General features: G+C 41.2%; 1 protein-coding gene across 1 annotated transcript in view; it reads right to left on the bottom strand.

Annotated features, from left to right (window-relative positions):
• LOC121477734 (SLX4 interacting protein) overlaps positions 1 to 5201 on the bottom strand; it is a 179973-nt gene extending 174772 nt beyond the window's left edge. The window contains 1 exon segment of the mRNA XM_041732247.1: positions 4783 to 5201. The gene's annotated coding sequence lies outside the window, so the exon portion shown is untranslated.
• Between the last annotated feature and the right edge of the window lie 13244 nt (positions 5202 to 18445).

The following is an 18445-nucleotide window of genomic DNA, read 5'->3' as shown; positions in this document are numbered from 1 at the left end:
CAGTATCAAGGAAGGAATCACAAACTTTAACAAAATACCAAGGGAAATCGACAAATGAGCAAAGATCTTGCTGTTGACAACTCAGATAAAGCTTAAGAAGGCAACTTCATTGTAAGAAAGAATTAGCTTTTCCTATTATTCCTATGGTAATTTTGAATGCCAAAATCAGCTTGTAAAAAAGGAAAACAAAACAAAAAACAAACAGGGATTCTCCAACAGTAGAAGGAGGATAATGCAACTGACAAAAACATTTGGCCTTTTTTCCTTGTCTTTAAATGTCAGTCAAATACTGAAATCCCCTATCAAAAATAATTCCACAGAACAGTCTTATCCTTCAGTCCCTCTACACCCTTCAACCAGTCAGTTAGCCCAGGATCTGGGCCCCTTATTTCCTGCTGTACCCACAGAAAATCCTCACTGGTCCTGGCATAGGATGCTTCCCTAATAGGCAAGATCTAACTTTTATTTAATCCTTTGTCAGAAATAGATACTGGCACCTGCTCATGGGGTGAGCAGTCTTCAGGCTCTAGTAAAAGAGAGATGCAGTCAAATCTGCCTCTTCAAATCCTGTCATACTCTATGACTTCAGACAAGTTATTCAATTCCTCTAAGTTTTCTGTTTTCTTGTCTATGAAGTGGGATAATAAATGAGTGTCTACCTAGAGATCCTTTCAGAACTACATAAGATCTGATAGGTAATACCTGCAGAGTTCCTGAGACATCAGTGGTTGTGATGTGGGAAACAAAGGCAGAAGAGAAATTATTAAATTTCCTTACTACCAACAGCCTATTGACAAGTCCTCAAAACAGGCAGAGTGACCTTCCTCTAGAGGCTCAACTGCCTTGATGTTGACACTTTGTGAAAGGCAAAAGGCAATCTTAGCATGAACCCCAAGAACCAGTAAGTCTACTTTAACATATAAAAATTCCTTTTGGAAACTCTCTTTATCTCTACCCTCCCCGCCCCCCAACAAAGATACATGTTGGCAATCATCCTACAACATATGACCCACTAATAGACATCTGAAGAATCTCATGACTGAGTTTTTACTAAATGGTAATAAATGACTTTTTCCTAACAATAGCTAGCCCCCTCAGGATCCTGGAAACCTTATTTCCAAAATACCTGAGAGACTTATGCTGTCCCTAATCCCCTACCAACTTGAAAGAATATAATGGGCAGGTCTTTCTGTCCACAGGTCTTGTCCTGTGCTTTAATAAAATCACCTTTTGCACGAAGATGACTCAAGAATTCTTTCTTGACCCGTGCCTTCAAACTCTAACTTTCTTCCATCAGTTACTCAGTCTCTATTAACCATAATCATTATAAACATTGCAGGCATAAAGAGCAACTAAGCAATCCACTTCGTATCCCAAGTCCCACCCTGATAACAACTGTTTTTCCAATCACCTTCACAGTACAAAAAAAACCTTCTGATAATCATTAATGTAATTGTCTTAAAATCTAATCTTTTCAACATGAAAACCATAGAGATGGATTGCGTATCTTTCTTTGGTTGCTCCTTTGGGGTAGAGTTACTAAGAGAGCAGCAGGAGGGAATTTGGCAGGGGAAGGGATATGATGGAACTGTCCTACATTCTGACTGACACTGCGGTTATGAAACTCAGTGCATTGGTCAAAATTCATGAAAGTGTATACCAGAAAGAATGAATTTTACCATAAACAAATTTAAAAATAATTTTTTAAAATTTTTATTTATTTATGATAGTCACAGAGAGAGAGAGGCAGAGACACAGGCAGAGGGAGAAGCAGGCTCCATGCACCGGGAGCCCAACGTGGGACTCAATCCCGGGTCTCCAGGATCGCACCCTGGGCCAAAGGCAGGCGCCAAACCGCTGCGCCACCCAGGGATCCCTAAAAATAATTTTTAACTGCAAAACAAAAAATTCAACCTTTTCTACCTAGAGAATCAACATAGGGACACAAATGAATTTAAATGTCCAAGATGTTATAACAGCAAATTCTATATATTATCCTATAACTAATGTAAGTCAAACCCAATCTTAGTTACCAGCTCTGATTTATTCAAGCACAAAACGTCAATACCATAATAACCAGGCGACACTGCCTTTCTATAACAGAAGCAAAGACTTTAGAAATGTACCCATACCAACACTAAATGAGTGGCACTCTCCACTTAGATGTCTACTCTGTTACCTAGTGGGCAGGTTTCCTAGTGTGCATCCATTATCATTTTCAATCTCCAAAAAGTAATATACAAAGAGTAGGCTTTAAAGATTTAACACAGTTTAAAATGATTAAGCAGGTACATATCAAGAGCTACAACCCACTGAAAAGTCAACGCATGCATTTTGCATTTTAAAAAAGCCATCACAGGGATGACTGGGTGGCTCAGTGGTTGAGCGTCTGCCTTCCGCTCAAGGCGTGATCCCGGAGTTCCCGGATGGACTGATCGAGTCCCATATCAGACTCCTTGCATGGAGCCTGCTTCTCCCTCTGCCTGTGTCTCTGCCTCTCTCTCTGTGTCTCTCATGAATAAATAAATAAAATCTTAAAAAAAAATAAAAAGCCATAACATGTTTCATAAAACATTAATTCATAAACTGACTGAGGCGAAGGTAAAAAATCCCAATACATACCCATTTTACCACTGGCATCCTCTGTTCAGTATATATAGAAGGCATGGACACACAAAATAATTGGACTTTTCCCCCCTCCCGCAATCCCAATAAGCTGGAGTACAAAGCAATGTGAAAAGGGGTACTGTGAAAATAAAAACAACCTCAAAGTCCTTCAATTGATGAATGTGTACACAAATCACAGTACATTTAGCAAGAGAATACTACCTAGCAATTAAAAAGAAATAACTATTGATACTTGCAACAAAGAAGGCTCTCAATCCTGAAAAGACACCAGCCACTCTTCCAACTTCCACCAAAAACCAGCACTCTAAGATTCCTTTTAGATAAGCTAAGAAATGCAAACTTATCTATAGTGACATCTACGGTGACAGAGCAATGAGTGGTTGCCTAGAAGACAGTGGCTAGAAGGATTATAAAACAATACAAGGAAATTCAGGGGAATGATGCTGCTCCTACCCCATCCCACCATCCCCACTTTCAGAAGCAGGACTGAGAATTCCTGAGACAAGTGAGATTTAGATTTCTCATTACAGGAAGACAGAAGAGAGCAAGATGGCAAAAAAAAAAAAAAAAAAACCATGGGGAATAAAAGCGCCCAAGGTTTTCCAAGTCAATACTGAACTGCTGAAAACATGCAGGCTTTTGAATTCAACTTGTAATAAATTAAAAGTAAAATATGCGCAAAGGTGTTGCCATGACTACAGTTACATTGATAATATACCAGGCTGACAAATCCTCAACCTTTTAGAATGCTAAGTTGGTACCCTGACATCAAGTTGATGGACTAAAAGCACAGGAAAGAGGCTCCTGGGTGGCTCAGCCCGTTAAGCAGCAGACCCTTGATTTTGGCTCAGTTCATGATCTCAGGACTCTTGGAGGGGGCCCCGCTTCCGGTTCCACACTGGGCCTGTTGCCTGCTTGGGATTCTCTCTTGGTCTGCCACTCTCGAATAAAAAAAAAAAAAAAAAGCAAAAAAGAAAAACCCAGGAAAACATGTCGTATGGTCCACTGCATGTAAAACATGTAATCAACTGACGATGTATCGTTAACAAGAAACACAGGTTGAGGGGCACGTGGGTGGCTCAGTGGTTAAGCCTCTGCATTCGGCTCAGGTCGCTCAGGTCATGATCCCCGTGTCCCGGGAGGAGTCCTGCATCCGGGTCCCCGTGGGGAGCCTGCTTCTCGCTCTGCCTAGGTCTCTGCCTCTCTGTGTGTCTCTCACCAATAAATAAATAAAAGTGTTAAGGGGGTAAAAAAAAAAAAAAAGAAAGAAAGAAACACATGTTGAAAAGAGACATTCTCTAGTTCCTGTTCTGAATTAATGTTCCTTGAATTTTAAGGTCCACTCAACAGAAAAGATTCCGATTCAGTGGGTCTTGAGGTAGGGTCTGACACTAAAGTCTCTAAGAAGCTCGCAGGTGATGCCGGTCGGTAAACCGCACTTTGAGCAAGACACTAAGTAACCTGAAAACTGGTCATAAAATTAGCCACCTGGCCTACAAATGTGATGGCACGGGGGACCGAAGACCTAAGTGTCAACTGATCCCTAGTACAGAAAAAAAGGAAGGTGAGGAGATCCAGGAAGAAGCAAAGGGATACTCGTCACAGTCCAGCAGTGCAAACAATCACAGAATATTGCTACTTGCCCAGGTCAGTTAGACTGTAAACTCCGTGAAAGAAAAGGGTTGGTTTGTTTGTTTTCTTTTGGTCTAGTGCAGAATCCTGATGGCCGAGCACACAACAGGTACTCAGTAAATGCAATGAATACATGACTGACCGGGCAGTACATACAAACACCATTCGTACTTAGGTCATAACTTAAAAAAGATTGAGAAGAGACTGTACTTGTACAGACGGCTGTGGGCAGCCACAGGTTGATACAAATACCTGGCCCATTCACTATACTCCATTTTTCCCTAGGGGAAAAAAAAAAAATTCTCCAGACCCCTACTTCCACTTTTACGCCTAGGTTTTCCACACTCTTATGTTAACAACTCTTTAGCACTTGGAAACAATGAAAAAAGGTGGAAGCACAGGGGAAAGAACTCAGAAAAAGCTCAAAAATCAAAAGAAAAAAAAAAAACCCAAAGGGAGAGAGATGAGCAAACAGCTCGAGGGAAAGAACATCTTTGCTTGTCAGGAGTACCAGGTTCTTACCTATGATAGTAGCAGGGTTTGGGTTCGGGCTTTTATTAGTTTTGTTACTGTCCAGGGTCACAGATGTAGTAGTACTTGGCTGAGGAACTCAGACTCAACAGGGAGCAGGCTCTCCAGCCCACCTTCAGATGCTTTGGGGACTCAAGCTTCGGCCTTACTTCCCCTTTCCCAGGGTCTCCCCGTGCGTTGGTAAAAACGCAGCCGCCGCCCAAACACAAAATGAACGGGGCGGCTTCACAGCCGGCCGGAAGCCAAAACCAGCACCCAAGATGGCGAAACGCTGGGCGAGGGGCCCCGGATAGCGCGAGGAATCTACCCCAAAGAAAAATGGCCTCCGCCCGTTTTTCAAGGAGGGCCCGAAACAAAAATGGCGGAGAAGACTGGCTATTCGGAGACTAGGAACGCCGTATGATTGGCAGGTAATGAATCGCGATTACCCATAGTGCTAGACAGCGGAGGTGATGGAGGGAGCGGGCGGGGGGAATACGCGTTTTTGTGGGACAGAGCTTCTTGGTGCCGGGAAATTACCAGCACAAGAATTAGGTTATTAAAAAGGTCGGAAAGCAAAAGTGGCTTTCACGATGCCGGATAAACTTTAAAATAGCGATACGCATAACTTCGTAATTCTTTTGAATTCTCCACAGAATAAAACTTTTGTCCTCGAAGTAAGAAGCAGGATGGGGAGACAGCGCCCGAACCGCCCACTTCGTGAAGGGTAAAGCTGCACTTTGCCCGACCTCCTCAGAGGAAGGGCTCCGAGCAAAAGCTCGGTGAAGGCGACCGGCTCTCACTGCGCATGTCCACTTTCCAGCCCGATCCAGGGAGGCGGTGACGAGCGAGTCCTCCTCTCCTGGTTTTGGAGGCAGACGTAAAAGAGGGCGGGGAATTGGCGCCTGGCGACGAGTCGGGCGCCCTCGGAAGCCCGGGCTGCGGAAATCCGTTGGCTACTTTGTCATTCATTCAATAACAGCTCTGAAGTGCGCGCCACTTGGCAGATTCTGTGCCCTGACGCGTCCACTTGATGTTATTTAAATTCCTTAGTTTCAACTCATTTGCTGAGACGAACACCGAATAAGCGCCGCCCCCGTCCTTCCGGTCTCGGCCAAAGGCTTTCTGGGCTGAGAACCTCGCGAGAACCCGGAGAAGCGGCCTGTGAGCAGCGCCCGCGCCTGCGCCTGCGCCCGCGCCCACCCAGCGCCGCGCATGCTCCGTGTCCGCGCGCCGAGCGCAGGTTACCAGCACCGGCTGCGGCGGCGGCGTGGGGCCCGGCCTCTGGGGCCAGCTGGCGGCGGCGGCCTAGGGAGGCTCAGCGGCTGGCGGGCAGGTGAGCGCGCTGGCACCTCAGGTGGAAAACCTGCTTTCTGCCTGGCCGGAGAGAGGGGAGGTGGACTTGTTGGTGCCTCCTGCCCCATCCCGGGAAGGTCACTGGTGTCTTCGCTGAAGGATACTTGGGGGCGGGGACGAGGAGGAGGCCGGCTTCTTAGAAAACTAAAGACCGACACTTAACACAGCCGCAGCCCGTGTTTGCTGATGGGAGTGTTCCCGTAGAGGGCAGAGTTCTGGGTGTGGACCCCCCGCCCCCGTCTGCGCGGCCGCACCGTGCGTGGATGGAGGAGGTGTTCCCGCGGAAGCGCCGACTGCACCTGCGCCGCCCGCGGCTCGCTGGGCCGGGACTGGCCGGCCCCGCCCTCGCAGGGAGAGGGAGGGCGCTGTGTGCCCGGTCGGGCTCGGGGCTGGGGCCACCTGACGTGGACCTGGACGTCAGAACTGTTGCACCGCATGGTTAGTGCCCACTGTGTGAAAGCAGAAGCAGGGCTCCGGGGACTTGACTTTATGGGGACGGAAATCCTTTAGAGATGGAAACCCCCTGGGTCAGGTTCATCCTTTTCTCGAGTAGGACCGTGCCCAGATACTGTTGCTGTGTCGGAGGCTCTCAGTTCTGGCAGTTTGATCCAGTCACTCATTCACTAACCTTGCCCATTTGTGTGTATATTCCTATGTATATATTGGTGACAGTGTGCTGAGTTAGCAGATTCAGCAGTGATCAAGACAGACGCAGTCCCTGACCCCCGTGGAGCTTATATTGTAGTGATGGGAGAAGAAACCATAAACAAGTACTCTGATGATGAGCAAGATGTTTCCGGATTGTCCGAGGTTGGGTTCCCTGGGAAGCAGACTCCAAGGAGGAGATTTGTGGGTGGGACGTTTATTAGGAAGAGCTTCTTTGGGTCTCACAAAGGAATAAAGGAAGCAGGAATTGGTGGATAGAAAAAGTTAAGCTGCACTGCAGCCCCAAGGGAACTTTAACTGGGGTCCTGGGGGTCCACCTGGGTGGTCATTGGATGCCTGCTGTACTGAAAAGAAGGGGAGACTTCCGCTCTTTTCAACCAAGTCATTCCTGGAAGGGGGCTGACAACTGAGGGCTGTCTCCGCAATCCCAAGAGCTAGGGAAATAACCCTTTCCTTCTTAAAGGGGATCAGGGTAGTGCATCATAGCATTCCCCCACAACAGTAGGGCTTTGAAGGTAGTGGTGGGATGTGTTAGGGAGTAATGGGTGTGGGAGAGGGAAGAAATTTAGAGTGGGTGCTCAGAAAAAGGCTGAGTAGGAGACACGTGAATTACAGCTGAAGCACAAGAATGAGCTCCCCTGTGCAGGACAAGGTGGGGGAAGATACTCCGCTTTTTGCTCTGCACTGAGAATACAACAGAAAACAAATGGCTGCTACCTTCTGTTACAGTGGGTGGCTGTTACTGGTTCTCATACATATTGACTCCCTGCTATGACTAAAGATGGAGTAGGTAAAAATAGATGGAAACTAATTCAGAGGAAGATAGAGGAGAAACTGAGAGGTCCAGAAGTTTTGAAAAATTAGTAACTTTTGGTAAAGACTTTTAATCTCTACAGTTTTGTTTTGTTTTTGGGGGGTTTCCTGCTCGCATACAGCAGTTAATCTATGTTTTATTTAGATTGTGCCTTTCTCTTCTCAAGCTTTCTCTTTGAGGACAGGAACCATGCCTTATTCATTACAGTAGTCCCACCCTCACCCAGCCTAATGTCCTGTAGTACCCAATAGACATTTGCATAGAATTAATCTCACACGTATTTGACGTGAATATTGATAAGCCCAAGTGATAGAAACACTGTTTTGGGATCTGTCTCTACAATACTCTTCAGTTTTATAAATTACAACCAAATATTAATTGAAATATTAAATGATAATACACTATTGCTTTGGTCAGAATCTCCAGAGATGCCTATTTCTGTTAATTTGTATTAAAGATAATATCTTTCCAATAGTAATAGTTGCCATGTGTTGAGTGCTTCCCACGTACCAGACCCTGTACTAAGCCATAAATACATAAATATATATATATATGTAGTGATCTTCATAATATAGCCAATATTACAGACTATTAAATTGAGGCAGAAGAGAAGTGATTTGCCCAAGATTATAACTAATTTTTGGTGGTTAGAATTCAATTCCCATCATTACTTAATTCCTTTGCTGTTAAGTAACATAACATTTCAGGAGTTACCTTTCCTATAACATCCTAGAATCTGATTACAGCTCTACCTCCCTCTAATCTAAATAGCCCCAGAAACCTGGGAAGTTCTTTCATCAGAACCGGGGTATTTTTATTCACATCTAGACTAACTGAAACTGCCACTGAAGCAGGCCTCCTTTGTGGGGACCGCTTCCCTTAGTAAAGCATTCCTGTCCTCTCCTGTTTTTGCTATACTCTAGGCTGGCTCTGTTCCTTTTGAAATAATGAAAATGAACAATAGCTAATCACGGAGTCCAGACTAAATGGCAGAAACGTATTTACTTCACGACAACCTTGTGATGTGGAAGTCATCATTACATTCATTTTACAGATGATGACACTGAGGCATAGTGAGATTAAGGGACTCATCCAAAGTCAAGCTAGTTGTGAAGTGCTGAGGTGGAGATTGAAAGCTCAGGCAATAGGATTCCACAGTTCATCCCCTTAATCGCACTACCCAGCAATGCCTTCTTACTAAAATGATTTGCTGTGCTTTACCTTCTGAAAACTGGTAAATAGAAACTAGATCCTGGTGGGCTTCGGTGCTGTACTAAGAAATTTAGATTTCACCTTCAAATAAAAAATATCACTAATGGCTTCTAAGCAAAGCATAAACAACCAGATTTGGGTTTTTTGCAAGATGGCTGTTAAATGGTTGGAGAATATTTAGGGAGGAGCAAAAGAGAACAGTGGTTCTCAAACTTTAACTTAAAAAACACAGATTACTGGACCCCACCCTAGAGTTTATGATTTGGTAGGTCAGAGGTGGCCCAAAAACTTGCCTTTCTTATAAGGTGATGATGCTAATGCTACTGATGAGGGGAACCACACTTTGAGATTATAAGCAGGGACATCACGTGAAGTGATGAGGGTCTGGACTATGACTGTGGGGAGAGGTTATATGAGATTACCATGTCAAATGGCAGGACTGCGTGCTGACTTGATGAGGAATACAAGGAAAAGGCAGAGACCACTATATCCAGACTTTGGAATTCGAAAGGCTTAGTAGGTAATGCTTTTGTTTTTGTTTTTTAACCAAAATAGTTAATAGAGGTAGAACAGCAGTTTGGGAATGAAAGAGGATTCATATTTATGTGAAATGAGTTTAGACTGTTTGTGGGTACAGGTAGAGGTGAACAGTAGCTGTTGGATGTGTGTGAGCTGAAGATGAAGGTGCAGCCAACATTGATGGATGGATGTGCTATAATAGGAGCTGTGGATGTGAGTGAGACCACCCAGAGAACGGACACAGGGAAGAGACAGAGACGACTGAGAACAGGTCTTTGATGGGGGTGAATAGGTGGATAGAAACCGAGGCCCTAAGGGGCCAGTTAACTGCACACTTGATCTGGAACAATCTGGCTTTCAGCGTGATATGCACTCCCCTTCCCCGACCATCCTCAGCATCAAATGGCAGCCAGTTGTAAAAACAGCAAGGGAATATAAAGTTTAAGTATACTTAGGTATAAACTCTAAACAACAATACAACCTTTCTCATACACAGCCTGAAGTAAACTGATTTACTTTTTCATTAGGCCCTAATCACTCATTCACTGTTCAAATTTTGGGCTGCCGACAATTAGTAAAGCTCCCATATAACTTGTGATGCTTTCAGTATATTATTTATTTATGAAGACACTGAATTCACATCAATGGTGGGAGAGGTAGTAGAGACCATAAAATACATAACGGTTGACCTTCACTGTGTTCTAGACCAGCTGTGCTATAAGCACAGTAGCTACTGGGTGTAGGTCAAGCCGACCTTGGGAGTGGGGAGAACTATGGTAGGATTTTACCAAATAGAAACTTTAGAACTTGGGTATGATCCACTCAGTTCACCAAGAGCTGATAGTAATGTATTTGGTGTGTGTGTTTTTACAAGATGAAAATTGAGCAAAACTGTTATTTTTGATGATACAGATAGAAAAGGGGGGGAAAAACACTTGATCTCTGTCAGTTGAATAAGCATGAAGACAGTACACAGAAATTTCAAATGTATACGCAGAAAGTGCCAACATTTAAACTGCCATATTAAAAACTGAGGATATTTTTGATGTCAGAGATTGGAGTTCAGAAATGAAGATTTCCCAAATAACTAAAGCCACCATTATCATTGTAAAAGGAAAGGCCTTCTACAGCTCCAGTAAACTTCATCACATATAATTACAAGATCTGGGCTAATTGTTTGTTTAACATTCTGTCTAGTGTCCTCTTCACATTTAAATTGCTTTTGGTGGAAGTTTTTAAAAATTATTATTTTTCAAATACTTTTAAGCAGAGCGGTAATGAAAGCCTGAATTAGAATCTACCTTACATTGTGTCCAAAAGACCAGCAGATGGCGCTCAGCAAGCCCGGTAGACAAAGGGATGACCTTTTACAGAATATTTCTTGGACCTAGGTTGCTGTAGGCCTAATTTAGTAATGGCCAGTAACAAAACTTGATGGTTGTAATTGACATGATGCTACACAGAAAGAGTAAACTGACATCTAGAACCAGGCTGTTTAGGATTTGGTAGGAAGCTTCATTGCCTTTTGGTCCTTTGCCTTACTGTCCTGTTCTGTCACCCAGAAACCTGCATTTAGCTTGGATGTGACAAGCCGCAGCAAGCCTGTCAGAGGCCTTAGTGGTAGAAATTGAAGAGATAATTCCTGTAATACATAGTAGAAGGAAGGAGAGTTGCTACTTTAGATACAGAAATACTGTAACTTGAGATACTATTTGTGGTCTGAAGTAATATATCTGTGTTTTCCTTTCTTGGCCTTTTTATTTATATGTATGTACTCAGAAGATTACAATATTTTATTAAGGTGGAGGAGATAAAGCAAGCTTCTCCCCATTTTGTTCATTAACTCTTGCTGTTCATTCTATACTAAGAATTAAGCTAAAGAAAACTGAACTAAAATTAGCACAGCTAATCTGAACTATTAGTAGGTCACAGATGTGTATTTGCAGGATATAGACTCTTAATTTTGGATAAGTTGGCACAAGACCAGTGTTAACCTCTTACATACCTGACATGAGAATCAGAAAAACATGCCAGGCTTAATGCATTAGGATAGTTGATCTAGGTGACTCTTACAAATGTGCACGATGCACTCAGAATGTTCTTCTTGTCCATCATCGTGCACTGAAAATTCTGGTTAAATCTACTGCCAAAGCTGGGTCACTAATTCTTGACTTTTGAAAATGGCCTGAAAGAATACCAGCCAAGATTTTAGGACTCCAAAATCCAAGCTGAGTCCCACAATTAACTGAAAGTAATCTTGGAATCAGTCATTTATTGTTTCCTCATTTATGAAGTGGCCTCATAAAACTGCTATGAAAACAAAATGAGAAAAAATGAGAAACCTTTGGAATAATGCAAGATTAGAGTATATAAAAGCATTATCTGTGTTAAGATTGCCTCTGAATGTTTTTTAAATTTAACGAAAGTCCTTTCAATCAATAAAACTATACATGCTATTTTACTTGACCTAAACTTAGTAATTTTACTTCTCTCCCTTTCTCTCATCTTTCCAAGACTCCCATGCTTTCTTGGTTTGTTAAAAGTGCGCTTAAAGAAGATTCAGAAAAGATAAGAGAAAGGCAGTTGCAGGTCCACCAAAGTCGGGTAAGGAGGAGGAAAAATTCTGCTCTCATTTCTGTTGCTTCACTCCAGGCAAACTTGTAAAGCTCAATGAATAAACAGGAAGGACTTCCTTATTTTCAGGGACCAGCCTGTTACTGTTCATCACTTCTGATCATTTTGAGTGCATTCTTGTTTTGTTTCAGACTCAGGAATCTCTCCTGTCAGTAAAAGAGCTCTATGTCACTTGCAATGACTTGCCAGGTGTTTTGAGGGAAGGACTATCTCAAGAGAAGTTGTATTTAGCTTAATTTCCCATTTCCCAAATTGAATCTCAGTATCCCTTCTGCTCAGGGATACTATGGGACTTTGTAAAAGTCAAGGTTTTAAAAATCTCATAAATTCATTTGGAAAATGAGTTAATGAAAAAAATCTGATAATTCTTTCTATTATCCTGAGAACCAGCATATAGGGACTGTAAGCAAGGACTTACAGGGAGAGAGAGAGAGACAGAGACACAGGCAGAGGGAGAAGCAGGCTCCATGCAGGGAGCCTGATTTGGGACTCGATCCCAGGTCTCCAGGATCATGCCCCTGGCTGAAGGTGGCGCTAAACCACTGAGCCACCAAGGCTGCCCTATATTTCCTAACTTTAAAAAGCAAGCCTATATTATATTAGAAGTGGCAGGATGCTACTTTTCATTTTGAAAAAATCCCACAGAAGAATTGAAAAAAGAAAAATTGTTAAAATTTTATCCCCAAAATATATTTGATTGTATGTTAAAGCTTCACAAGAAGATAGGGAGCATATTACCTCACTTCCAGGTTGAATGTCAAATTTCAAAAGTCTATTGTTTTTTTTTTCTTAAAACTAATAATGAGCTTTACTTAATAAAGTCTAATGTGTTTTGTCCTGGGAAGTGGGTTCTTCAGGCAGTTGGATACATATGATTGCTGGAAAGCTATTATATGAAAGAAATGAAGGAGATTAAAGTTTCTGTACCATTTTAAAAGATTGCTAGTTCCATCTGGTTTGATGGAGATGGACTATTAGGTATACAATGTGGTAGTATTTTTATGTAAATTAAAAAGCCCTATCATCCTGATCCTGATAGTTTTCCAAGCATCTCAGTACAACAGAATAATTACCGGAAAATAGTTACCTGCCTCTCACTCCCATTAGCTAAATCAATATATGAGATCTAGAGGAAATGGGGGCATGTAGATGTTGCATAAACATTAAAGCAATTAATCATTAGATCAGTCTACATTAGTTGCTAACCAGGAAGCCTGTTAACGGGACCTCAGTGACAATGGCCAATAATGAGTTTTCAACCAAAATAGATAATAATTCCCAGTTTTAACTAAGCCTAAGTGTAGAAAAAGATACATAGACCCTTAAGTTATCCTAATGGAAATGAATAATAGACTGTCAAACACAAAGTTTATGTAAATAAAATGGAATGCCTCCTTTGTCCTTAACCCTTGGATGACCCAAGGAGTCATTAAAGGTACGCTCACTTGATGCTAATCCAGACTCTTCTCAAAGAAAGTTCACGGGTACATCATCACACACTGTGTTCTACATGGAGAGAATATTCTGTACATTTTCCCAAACATTGCTGTTACAGATTGTAGTTTATTTAATTGGTTCTGAATTTTAGTTATTGAGTTCTTTGTCCCAACTTTATTATTTTATTCTTTTATACAAACAACTCTCTTTTCTGTAAACAGTTTCCCCAAAAGTTTATAATTCAAGAAAAATCTGATAAATACTGAATTATGTTAGTAATCAGGGAGAAGTAAACCGTGAATAGAGGAGATGCCATCCATTAAAAGTAATGTGTCTTGATAACCTCATGTCGAGAGTGTCAGAGGTGCTGGAGTCACCGTAAGTATTGATGAGACTAGATATGAATGATGATATCTTTGAAACCTTTCATTGAAGGTATTTTGTGGGCAGAATATCAAATCTGTCAACACAAGCCAGTTCACTGGTGCAGCCTGTCTCTCTCTCCCTCTATGAAGCAGTTCTTACTATAGTTCTTCCTCATTACCCCAAATCACGGAGGGTTTTATTGTATCCTCAAATTGAAGGCATTTTGTACAGTGGGCTTCACAGTGAAATTTAATGATACAGTTCATTGTGATTGGCTTTCTCTAGAGACAGAACATAAGTATGTCAATAAAAGGTATGGTCCCTAAAGGTTACAAAAAGTATATAGGATACAAGAGCACTTTATCTTTTTTATATATTTTATTTATTTATTTATTCATGAAAGACAGAGAGAAAGGCAGAGACACAGGCAGAGGGAGAAGCAGGCTGCATGCAGGGAGTCTGATGCAGGACTCGATCCAGGGTCTCCAGGATCACGCCCTGGGCCAAAAGCAGGCACTAAACTGCTGAGCCACCCAAGGGTCCCACAAGAGCACTTTAGAACAGGAAAAGGGCATAAAATACTTTCAGTTACAAAGTAGGCCATTATTTTTTCCATAAAATAGTTTAAGTTTTACAACAAACTCCTTATAAAATGTGGATTTGGACACTGGAAGAAAGGGTTTCTAATGCTGGAAGTGATATGTGTACATAGGCATAACTCTAAGCTTTCTGTTTATTTCTTTTTTAAGATTTATTTATTCTAAAGAGAGCACGTGTGCTAGAGTGGCACATAGGACAGAGGGAGGGAGGGAGAATCCCAAGCAGACTCCCTGCTGAGCACAGAGCCCCACACAGGGCTGGATCTCACGACACTGAGATCATGACTTAAGCGGAAATCAGGAGTCGGATGCTCAACTGATTGAGCCACCCACGTACCCCTCTATTTTTAATACACACAGAACACTGAGGCAGTTAAGGTGTTTAACTCATTAGCAGCATATTTTAATCTTGACTTAAAAGGGAAAAGAGTTCTGTTCAGACATTTTTCTAATGGCATTCATACAAAATTATTGTAACATAAAAGACTGCATGATACTGAAACTCAGATACATGCAGTTGAACCTAATTCTAATTCTTAGTTATACTCCTTAGTATGCCCTATAGGGTAGAGTTATTAGTTATAAGGGTAAACATTAAAATCCTGTGCTTCTGGACATAAGTAGAAATGGCATTAATTCATCCTACCTCAGAGTGCATGCCAAAATTCACTTGCTACATGTGGAATCCATGCATGACTGTCCCAGTCTCAGCTGAAACACCATCACTTACGTGTGTCAGAATGCAGAATCTAAATTCTTAGTGCATGTATAAGGATTACCATTTGATTCTTCTGTTAAAATTCTGACTAAATGGGGATCCCTGGGTGGCGCAGCGGTTTGGCGCCTGCCTTTGGCCCAGGGCGCGATCCTGGAGACCCAGGATCGAATCCCACGTCGGGCTCCTGGTGCATGGAGCCTGCTTCTCCCTCTGCCTGTGTCTCTGCCTCTCTCTCACTCTCTCTCTCTCTCTCTCTGTGTGTGTGTGACTGTCATAAATAAATTTAAAAAAAATTAAAAAATAAAAAATAAAAAATAAAATAAAATTCTGACTAAATGTAATTTTTTTAAATCTAATTTTACTGTGGCTCAGAGAATTTATAATTAATTATATAAGGAAAATGATATATGCATGAGCATTTCCAAAGATTTCTATAGCTTTTCTAGCAGGTCATACGGCTCCTTTACAATCTTTAACTAAAGGTTTATGTTGCTTTATAAGTTTCTCAAGCCTGACTTCCTGCTATCCCTTTGAACCTACAACATATCCTTTTTTTTTTTTTTTTTTAAATTCATGAGAGACAAGGAGAGAGAGATGCAGAGACATAGGCAAAGGGAGAGGCAGGCTCCATGCAGGGAGCCCGACGTGGGACTCCATCCCGGGTCTCCAGGATCACGCCCTGGGCTGAAGGCGGCGCTAAACCGCTGAGCCACCCGGGCTTGCCCCAACATACCCATTTTTGTTAGTTAATATTACACTATATTGCACCCCAAAATATTTAATAGTTGACTTTTATTAGAGTGCAATATTCTACTTGTAGCAGTTCATAGATGTAACTTGAAGGGAGTTGTTTTGTTCTTGTCTCTACTTTACCTGTTGCCCTTTTCCTAGGTTCACTGATGCTGAAGTACTATGAGTTTTCAGAACTTCTGGAAAGACTATAAAGTTCTAATTGTTATGGTACCTTTAGTTGGGCTCATACATATGGGATGGCACAGAATCAAGAGCAGCCCTGTTTTCCAAATGCCTAATAAGGACAATGTTCCTGAGCCAGAAAATCCGGAACTTGGATGTCCTCCGAAGAATCACATCCAAGGGAAATAGCAGGCTTGGAATCTTCAGGTAAGTTCAGTTTTATCTGGTCAACCAAATGGTATGTTCCAATGATGAGAAACATAATTTTTTTTTTTTTACAGATTTTATTTATTTATTTGTGAGAAACACACACACACACACACACACACACACAGGCAGAGACACAGGCAGAGGGAGAAGCAGGCTCCATGCAGGGAGCCCGACGTGGGACTCGATCCCGGGTCTCCAGGATCACTTCTCGGCCAAAGGCAGGTGCTAAACCGCTGAGCCAGCCAGGTATCCCCCAAGAAACATAATCTTTAAAAAAAAAAATAGCTCTGGGAGGAAAAAGTTTAAGTTGGTAATAAGTTACCTACTGTTTTTATTATGACCCACTGATATAATATTATTCTGCGCTTGCTTCTAGAAAAGTTTGTTCCATGGCGACCTTTGACAGTTGCCTTGTGAAGTCATTTGGATGAAAGGAGAAAGAATAGCCCATTACTTATCCTTTCCTTTTCATTAAGGATGTCGCAAAGATCATTTGGGTGTGTCCAAAAGAGCAGTTGTCTACTTGCCATAAATCCATCCCAGAGCATATAAATCTGTAACTTATAAAAGTTCTCTCCTTTATTTTTATTGTTCTGTTTCTTTCCAAGGCAAATAATACTAATTGTATTCCTTCTTTAAAATCTAATTTTTTTGTATCTAATATTTTAGTTTCAGAATAATTTACTTTTGAGAGTCACTAAAGTAAGAGAATATATAAAAAAAAAAAAAAAAAGTAAGAGAATATAGTTACATAATTGAGGATTATAATCCCTCAAGTATAATTCCAAAATGTTCTAAAATCCAAAAGGTTTTGTCATAATTCCTTTGGTAGCAAAACTTGGTCTTAACACATGAGGCAATTTACAATCTGTATTTCACTCATTATGAATATTTAGTTTCACTGCAGAAATACTGTTATGTTTGATTATGAGTGTTATATTATGATTATATTGCTTATGGGTATTAAACTCTATAGTATTTTGATTATGGGTACTAGTCACTATATTATTTTTCTAAAATCCCAGAAATTCTGAATTATGAAATTAATCTGGCCCCAAATAAAATTAATCTGGCCCCAAATAGAGAATTATAGCCCTATAATTGTGGAGCATTTTCTATCTTAATATACCTTTTGACCTTCAGATGAGTAATAATGTGCTTTAAACTGACATAAGGTAGGTCAATTTAGGGTCAGCTCCTTATAGAAGGAAGACTTCAGTAAGATTTTCCTCGTTCTTAAAAGGTCTATGATTTTGACATATGATAAAACTATGATATAATATTACATTATTTTAAATCAAGATTTTATTTTTAAATGCTCTCAAAGAGAAAGGGAAGAGCATGGCTTAAAGTATTAGACAATTATTATAAAAAGCCAAATAGTAAAATATCAGAAGCTTTGTAAAAAAGTATCCTTAAGACATTCTGTGTAAGATTTGTGTTTATAAAGGGAGTTTTAGTGGACATGGTCAGGGAGTTAGAGTTTATTAGATGCTTGATTTTTTTTTTTATTTCTGAGCTTTTGTAGACTATAATGAAATCATTAGAGAGAGTGCATAGGTGTGCATGTGTAGAGGGAGTGAGAATTCATGTATAGTGTAATATAGTGTGTATGTGTATTACTTATGGCATAATTTTTTCCTCTTTAATTCTTGTCATAGGAGTTTGGAGGCCTGCTAACCAAACTTTGGGCTTTGTTTTCGCCTTCTGTGAAAAGAAATACAAGGAATATTATTGAGGTATTCCTAGAGGAAAAGTAAAGTTGAGAAAAGAAAACATCCCCTCTAAAATATTAAGGTAAAAATAGAGATTTTGGATGTCAGTGTTGCAGCACTTAGAAGTCTTAGAATGATCAACACTGCTAGTCAAGCATCAGAAACAGATACTAAAACAAGTTTGGGATGAGCAAATGTTAAACCAGATTCAGAGTGAGTTAAATACTGATTCTATCAAAAAAAATATACTGGTATATGTACCTTATTATTTTTTAATTTTTACTTTTTGTGAGATTTGTTTATTTTAGCGAGGGGGGTGCACAAGCAGGGGGAGACAGACTCCCTGCTGAGCACAGATTCCCAACACAGGGCTCAATTCTAGGATCCGAAGATCATGACCTGAGCCCAAATCAAGTCTGAGGGGCACCTGAGTGGCTCAATGGTTGAGCATCTGCCTTTGACTTAGGTCCTGATCGCGGGGTCCTGGGATCGAGTTCTGCATCAGGCTCCCCAT

The sequence above is a fragment of the Vulpes lagopus genome, chromosome 18 (genome assembly GCF_018345385.1).
Source record: "Vulpes lagopus strain Blue_001 chromosome 18, ASM1834538v1, whole genome shotgun sequence".
Taxonomy (NCBI): Eukaryota; Metazoa; Chordata; class Mammalia; order Carnivora; family Canidae; genus Vulpes; species Vulpes lagopus.
Note: the sequence above shows the minus strand (reverse complement) of the source record. Positions and strands in the feature narration are given on the sequence as shown.